Here is an 8,764-nt window from a genome sequence, read left to right as displayed (position 1 = left end):
CTGAGGGACAGACAACAGAAAAGTGGGTGAAGGCAGACATAGGTCAGTGTAAGACATGAAAAAATAATAATTTATAAATTATCAAGGGTTCATGAGGGAGGGAGGGTGGGAGAGGGAGGGGAAAAATGAGGAACTGATAAGAGGGCTCAAGTAGAAAGAAAATGCTTTGAGAATGATGACGGCAACAAATGTACAAATGTGCTTGACACAATGTATGGATGTATGGATTGTGATAAGAGTTGTACGAGCCCCCAATAAAATGATTTTTAAAAATTTCAATGTAGCATAAAACTCATTTAAAATATCAAATGACCACTTTAAAAAGTAAAACACTTAATACTCTCACATAACTAAGAAATAAAACCATAAGCTAAAATGTGATGTGCAAATCATGACTTATCAGCATGGGATATTCAAAGTGTTGAAATTTCAATTCCAGTTTATATACTGCAAAACATTCAAAGTGAAAAGTAAATTGTAGTTATTTTTGGTCATCCCTGAGTAAGATGTCAAACACGCAAACGATACTATATTTAGTTCCTTCATGCCTAGATAGCATTTTGCAGAGGAAATCGTCAGAAAATGCACATATTTATACCACATACCATGAGTATTTAGTGCAAAATTATCTTTGTTGTCATTTAAAATGCTTGGTAAAATATAGTCTTCTAGACTATATATCAAAATCCTCCAATGAGTGTCAATCTTGTCAAGAACAGAATGCTCTTGAAGATAAGATTATACCTATGAAGCCGCCCATTTTATATGACAGGTGTAAAATGTATATGTAATAATAACCGGAACTCCCTAGTGGTTCTTTCTAAAGATTGGATATGACGTGGCATTGAGGTAAAGGTACACATGTTCAGTTTTTATTGATTCCAGATTTGGATTATTGCAAGAAACAAAAGTTTAACAGTATAATGGCATTGTTTTTTGCTTCATTTTAATAAGCACTGTCTTTTATTAGTTCCACATAAGTAAGGCACTATTAACTAGAAGAGTCTGTTAGAATATTCATTAGAATATATACTGGAATAGTGCATTTACTTAAAAAAACCTAAATATAATACCAGATTCTGATCCTAAGGATATCTGTTTGAAAGTTCTCATGGGAAGGATCAACAGTTATTTAAGTCAAATAATATTAAAGGTGCTTTATTAAAAATGTAAAAACAATCTATTACCTACCCTTTGATTTGTTTCCTAACCATTTAAGATTATTCTATTAATAAACCCATTTTCCTACAAGTTATGGTGTAGAGTATTTAGAAAAATATCTTATGAAGGACCTTATTCAGAACAAAATGAAATTTTGCGGATTTGGCCATGGATCCTCCATAAGACTTTCCCAGATCCGCTCCCACGGACACTAACTCTAAGAAGCCAAACGTCTCTTGGCTTTATTCCCATGGAACTCAGAGTTTTGGCATTATCTGTTAACCAACCACAACCCAAACATGCCAATACAAGGAAGTCTGTCTACATCATGACATCAGATCCCCAAAATGTGAGACACTACTATTCTGAAAGCATAAAAACACTCATTTATTGAGCATTCTGAAGTAACATTTAGAGAAAATCCAAATTGTTCAGTGGAATAGAAATTATTAAAAGCTTTTTCCTGGGCTTAAACTCCAAGAATATCTTTCTTAAAAACTGCATACTTCACCCCCTTATTGAAGGGTTGTGGGGAGAAGATGAGCCAGTCAGGGTGCAGGGTAGCAACGATGAAACATATAACTTTCCTCTAGTTCTTAAATGCTTCCTCCCCCCTCCCCACTCATGATCCCAATTCTACCTTACAAATCTGGCTAGACCAGAGGATGTACATTGGTACAGATAGCAACTGGAAACACAGGGAATCCAGTACAGATGACTCCTTCAGGACCAGTGGTGAGAGGGGTGATGCCTGGAGGGTGGAGGGAATATGGGGTAGAAAGGGGGAACCGATTACAAGAATCTACGTATAGCCTCCTCCTTGGGGGATGGACAGCAGAGAAGAGGGCGGGGGGAGATGTTGGACAGTGTAACATATGACAAAACAATAATAATTTATGAATTATGAAGGGTTCATGAGGGAGGGGGGAGAGAGGAGGAAGGGGGAAAATGAGCATATTAAGGGCTAAAGTAGAAGGCAAATGTTTTGAGAATGATGAGGGCAACAAATGTACATATGTGCTTGACACAATGGATGGATGGATGGATTGTGATACTAATTGTACAAGCCCCCAATAAAATGATTAAAACAAAACAAACAAACAAAAAAACTGCATACTTCCCAGGTAACTCAAGTATTAAGCTTTTAGTTACCTAGACCATAGGTGAGGGACCTACCCAGGAACCTCAGACCACCTTAGGTTCTGAACCAAGTCGGTCTTACCACCAGAAAGTGCCATAGGGATAGAAATTATTATTTTATGTGCCTTAGCTATATGTAAAATTATTACAAAGTCTGGAATCTATGATTGGCCTTAAGTTCCTTACAGCTTGAGAGTCAGACAAAATTCAAAAAAAGTTGTTTCAGAATTGACCCAGCTAGGTTTTCATCCACTCCTATGCCAGGATGCATCCCCATGACTGAATTGCTGGACCTTCCTGCTGGCTCACCCTGGCTGCTGCCAAAGCTCTGTGATGTGTCTACTACCATTGGATCCACAGGACTCTGCACCCACCAACCTGTCACATTCCTGCATTCTACATCATTACATGTGACTGCGTGAGTCTGAAGATGGATGTATGGACTTGAGTTTGACTGGACTGGGATACTTTCTTGATTTATAATTACTTCTTGATATAATGCTCTTTATTACAAATAACAAAACAAAAATCAAATTGATACAAGTGGACCTCTCCTGGGAGAAATAACTGTATGATTGCAGTGTCAGGTGTCTGTCTACTTTTGCTGGTGGAAATGGTTGCACTGTGGATAGCAAGCCTTACCCTATTTTGACCAGATGTCTGGCCAAAGGTTACAGGTACTAGGCAAATTGTGTCATTTCAGGGCTGAATTTGTGCCAGCACTTGAATTTGGTCATATGTCTGCTCGCAAAGCCTCTTCCAGAATACTAACTGGCTAGTGAGCTTGGTTTTTGTTCAGCATGGGTAAGAATAAACCACCTACGGGCTCTTTGACAAGAAGCATGAGTGTATACTAACAGGAAGAAAGTGTATTATATGGGTACTAGCTCCATTTTTAAAATTAATACACTGAGGCTCTGGAGGCTGCCTAGTCAGTGACTAAGACAGGTGCTTCCATGATGGGGGAAATACAAATATAGTGATATAACTTTTCACAGTTATTGATTTATATGTGAAAAAACTGATGGAAATAACTATTAATTATTGCAAAAATGACTAGATTTTACCTAAAGCCATGTCACCATCTCTCATGCTGTAATACCAGCAACATAATGTTACAGTGCTTTTACATGGTTCTACTGATGTTTATCATCTTCCTGTGCTTACCCATAATATGATGTATAATACGCCCCTCAAAGGCCCAAATTTAAAGATGAGTATGTAATATGTCTCTACTTCTTTAAATTCAGCTCAGCCTATGAGGTTATTGTTGTTAGATGTCACCAGATTGGTTCTGATTCATAGCAACCCTATGTACAACAGATTGAAACACTGTTCATTTCTGCACTATCCTCACAATTGAAAGCTGAGGGGAAAAATGGACAATTTTCTAAATAATGTACTAATCTACCTAACGTAGCAAAGCTGAAGTACAAAATTTGAACATATCCAGTGCAAAAGAAGAAATTGAAAGAAGTCATTAAAGGTGCCTAAAAGAAGAAAGGGGGTGGGGTACAAGGAAGGAAGGTAGAAGGGCGGGTGATAATTTTTTAAAAAAGAACCACATAAATGGGGATGACGTGGGGGGTACTGGGGTACTGTCACTGATCTGTGCGATAGGCTGTGTAGCTATGTAGAGTAGGTTTTCTTCATATGTGTTATAGTTCTAGAAAAAAATAAAAATTAAAAGAGGAAAAAAATACCACCTAATTAAAGAAAGTGCCAGTCCTCTATTTAAGACACAACTATTGGTATCTTTATTTCCAGAGAAAAGAAGAATGAAGAAATCTAAAGGTTCAAAGAAATAATGAATCCAAAAATAATGGATCCCAAGAATCACAGCCTCCACTAGCCTGAGATCAGAACTAGATGGTACCAGGTGACCTGTTTCTAGACATTCTCACAAAGAAACATGAGCAAGTCAAAGAATTTTGGGACTAGGGTCCCTATTACGGCTAAGCATAGAGAGCCAGAGAGTTCTAAAAGAATGTGTGCATAAGTAAGTGTGGTGAAGAAGGCTGATGGTGCCCGGCTATCGAGACCTATAGCGTCTGGGGACTTAAAGGCTTGAAAGTAAACAAGCGGCCATCTAGCCCAGAAGCAACAAAGCCCACATGGAAGCAGCACACCAACATGTGTGATCATGAAGGGCCAAAGGGACCAGCCTTTAAACACCAAAGGCAGGGAGAAAAGTCATATCCTTGTCAATGAGGGTGGTGCGCGATGGAGACCCAATGTCCATCTCCAGACAACTGGACATACCTTGCAGAGGGGTAGTGGGGAGATGAGTCACTTAGGGTACAGTATAGCAACAATGAAGCTCACAATCTTCCTCTAGTTCTTAAACGCTTCCTCCCCCCAACTACCAGGACCCCAGTTTCGCCTTGCAGACCTGGTTAGACCAGATGATGCACAGCGGTACAGAGGGGAATTGGAAGCGCAGGGAATGTAGGACGGAAGAAACTCTCAGGACCGGGGGTGAAGGGGGCGATATCAGGAGGGAAAGGGGAGGTAGTAAGGGGGAATGGATCACAGGGAGCCACATATGGCCTCCTCTCTGGGGGACGGGCAGCAGCGGGGTGGGTGAAGGGAGGCGCCGGACAGTGTAATGTAAGATACAAAAATAATTTATAAATTATTAAGGGTGCATGGAGGAAAGGGAAGGGGAGGGGGGGAAAATTAAAAAAAAAAGGAAAATGAGCGCATTCCGGGAACCCAAGAGGCAAGAAAATTTTGGGAATGATGAGGGCAACAAATGTATAGATGTGCTTTACACAATTGATCTATGTATTGTGACGAATTGTATGAGCCCCAATAAATTGATTAAAAAAAAAAAAAAAAAAAAAAAATTTTTTCAAAAAAAAAAAAAAAAAAAAAGAATTCCTTTGCTTGACTTGATCCCGTATCTAATATGGTGCCAAAGGGGTTGAGTAGCACTGACTAAGAGGATGCCTAGAAACAGGATCCCAAACTCTCCAAATAGTTTGAGAAAACATCTAAAAGACACCAGGTCTCTAAGAAGGTGCAGCTTTCTGAATGGGTTGCTGGGTTGATTCCTGTGTTTGGATCATGACAGAATACAGGGAAAGCAGAACTGGAGGCAATAGTGTGGTCATGAACATGTACCAGCACAGTGTCCCCCAAATCAGGGAGAATCAGAAATGCATCAGTGGTTACCAGTACAGAACACACAGTAACCAAGAAACCTAAGTGATTAAAATCTATGCACAAACGTTTATGCATAAAACGTTTAATAACATTCTGAGACCAAGTTTAACAAACTATTCCAGCAAGAAGAAGCCTCTGCAGACCAGCTAACCCTCTGCAATGCCATAAATATAAGCCTTTATGCTCCAGATTAGTCTAGAAAAGCAGATGGAGAAGAGAAGCTTTTTGAAGTGAAACATGTTAAAAGAAACAAATAGCCTAAGTAAAACTAGAGTTTTAACTGGAAAAATAGTTTTGACTGCCAAACACAAGCATTTTCATGACATCAAATGGAACATTGAGATTTAAAAGCAAGAAAATATAAGAGAAAAAAGGAAAGTTTTATAGTCTCAATCCCAGTTTGTGATTACCATATATACTTGTGTATAAGCTGAGGTTTTCAGCACATTTTTTGTGCAATTTATGTGGTAAAATTAGGTGCCCCGGCTGATATTCAGGTCAACTTATACTCAAGTATATATGGCAGATATGGGATGATCCCACCATCGATTCCAAGGAAAAACAGTCATCAGGTTCTGGAGCTTGATTCTGGCTCTGAAGCAACAGGGAAAACAACTAAGGCTAGCCTTTTACAAAGACAGTATGGCTCCACTGTGGCTCTCCTAAGCCTTTAAAACCTGAGCTGACCTCTCATATCACCAGCTTCAGGTACTCCTTTACCCTGATTAAAGGGTCCATTCCTCAAATACGTGTATGTCATATTGATGTATTTTTAGATGGCATTGAGCAAGCTCCAACTCAAAGCAACTCTGTATAACAGAACAAAATGCTCACAAATTATGTGCTACCCTCAAAATTGTTACATTTGAGCTTATGATGAACCGTCTATAGATACTGGTCTCTCTGATAACATATTCAAAGTACAGGTGACAAGCGTCTTACCATCCTCACTTCTAAGAAGCATTCTGGCTATACTTCCTTCAAGACAAATTTATTTGCTTTTCGGGAATTCCATGGCACTTCCAAAATTCTTTGCTAACACAATTCAAATGCATTACTTCGTCTGGGGTCTTCCTTATTCATGGTCCAATTGCACATGCACATGAGTTGATTGGAAATACCTGGGCTGGGATAAGGCATGTAGACCACTGTATTTAGAAGTTAAGTTGCATTGGTCCATTTCCCTCTGAAAAGCCTCAATTCTTTTGACATTTAGAATCCAAGCAAAAACAAACACCTTCTCAAGCTCTGGATAGTATTTCTTTCACACATTTCTAATTCTGACTTCAGTCTGATTTACAATCACTCTGTAATGCAGGTAAATTGGCTGTATCTAGATTATTGAGAAACCTAGGCAAGTTCTGAATGACTGTGACATTTGGGAGGGCGGGGAGTCTCTGGAACTTTCCATTTTCCAGTCTAGAGTGCTATGGCAAAGAATCAGAAGAGGCCTTAGAAAGCCAAAAGGAAATCAAGTCTGATTATACTGAAGTGGGTGGACTTCAAGAATGTCTGATTCCTGGGTGTTGAGTTATTTCAGGTCTCCCTGGCACTGTCTCCCAGTTCAAGGAACCATCAACAGTATGATTACCAAGTAGCTATTTGATTTTCTCTGAAAGTAAAATGAGATGTTAAATATTCTTGGTTGAAAGTTTAGATATTATATTGTATATTTAAAGAATTATTATAATCCATACCCATCTTTGTTTTTAAACTGTCAACATTTGGTTACTAGAATTTCTGTATATCTATATTTAGCTAATGTTTGCGGATTGCTAAAGCAGGTTATGAACCTGGTCTTCCAATAAATTATTCCAGAAATTTTTAAAATAATTTTTATGCTTAGATAAGGATCTAGTACAGTGACATATTGGCTGTGGATACTCAAATGGTAACTGAAAATTAAATGTAAGTGATAATTGTAATGTATCTGAACCTATTCTACATGACACTATATCAAGAATTAAATAAAGTATTGCTAATTTTCTATTAAAAACACATCATAGTCTTAAGTCCTGGATCTTTCAAAACTATGATGCCTAAAAAAAATTGACTTACATAAAATATTGATCAGGTCAGAGGATGATGTGTTAGGATACCATTGTTTATATTTTCTTTCCAAAATATTTAATGGCATTGATAATATTTTAATTGAAAAACACTCTCTTTTAGCTCTCTATAAAAAGCTAATTTCTTTAGTGGCAGCTTCAATGAGGTAGAAAAATTAGTCTTCTGGGATCTACAATCTTGTAAGACACAGCCTGACTTAAGCCCCGATTTTCCTAAATCCAAACATGCTGCAGAGATCGCCAGCTGCACTGCACCACAGCCCACAGCCACACTATGATTTGGGGAGTACATAGCTGGTAAACTGGACTCTGGCCAGAATCTGGCCAGCAGTAATCAGCAAGATGTCTTGACAGCTATCCAAGAGGACCCTGGCCAGGAGCTGCCAGCAGTAATCAGCAAGAAGTCATGGTAGCTGCCTCAGTGAGTCTTACTGTTTTGAGTAATAAAAATAAGCAAGCACTTTAGGATCGAAGATTTTTTAATAACAGAAATTTAAGATGACAACTGTGGAAAACTTTCTGGGTTTTAGGTGTGATACTAAAACCCAGCAGTATATACTTTGGAAAACAATTTTGGTAGTTTCTCCCCAAAGATGGGCAAGATAAACAATCCCAAAGAAAAAACAATGGGACTGACAGTTCCAAGGGAACAGGGTAGAGGGGAACCAAGAAACCCAGGGACAAAGGAACAAGAAACCTCAAATGATGGCAAGGAGGGCATAGAATGCCTGGTGAGGTTTGACCAAGTACAATGTAGCCAAGAGGAATTACTGAGAGCAGAATGAAGGGCAAACATGATAGTGGGAAAGGAGGAATGTAAAAGGAAATAGAAGAATGAACTAGGAGGCAAAAGACATTTATAGACGTATAAATATAAGCATGCATATATGTGAATATACTGATATGTAACAATAGGTACATAAGTCTACGTTCATATATTCATATGTTAAGTATCAGGGTAGCATACAGACATTAGGCCTCTAGTCAAGTCCTCCCTCAATGCAAGAACACTTGGTTCTAATAACCTGGCATTTTGTGATGCTCACCTCGACACAATTGCTGAAGGCAAAATGGGTGCATAATCAAATGCGGTGAACAAAATTGATGGTACCCGGCTATCAGAAGATAATGTGTCTGCGGTTTTAAAAGCTTGAAGTTAAACAAGCGGCCATTTAGCAGGGAAGCAACAAAGTCCACATGGAAGAAGCATACCAACCTGTGGGATC

Source organism: Echinops telfairi, unplaced genomic scaffold, assembly GCF_000313985.2.
Source record: "Echinops telfairi isolate 266 unplaced genomic scaffold, ASM31398v2 ScPeMD7_3;HRSCAF=10, whole genome shotgun sequence".
Taxonomy (NCBI): domain Eukaryota; kingdom Metazoa; phylum Chordata; class Mammalia; order Afrosoricida; family Tenrecidae; genus Echinops; species Echinops telfairi.
The sequence above is the reverse complement of the archived record's forward strand: the minus strand, read 5'-3'. Positions refer to the sequence as shown.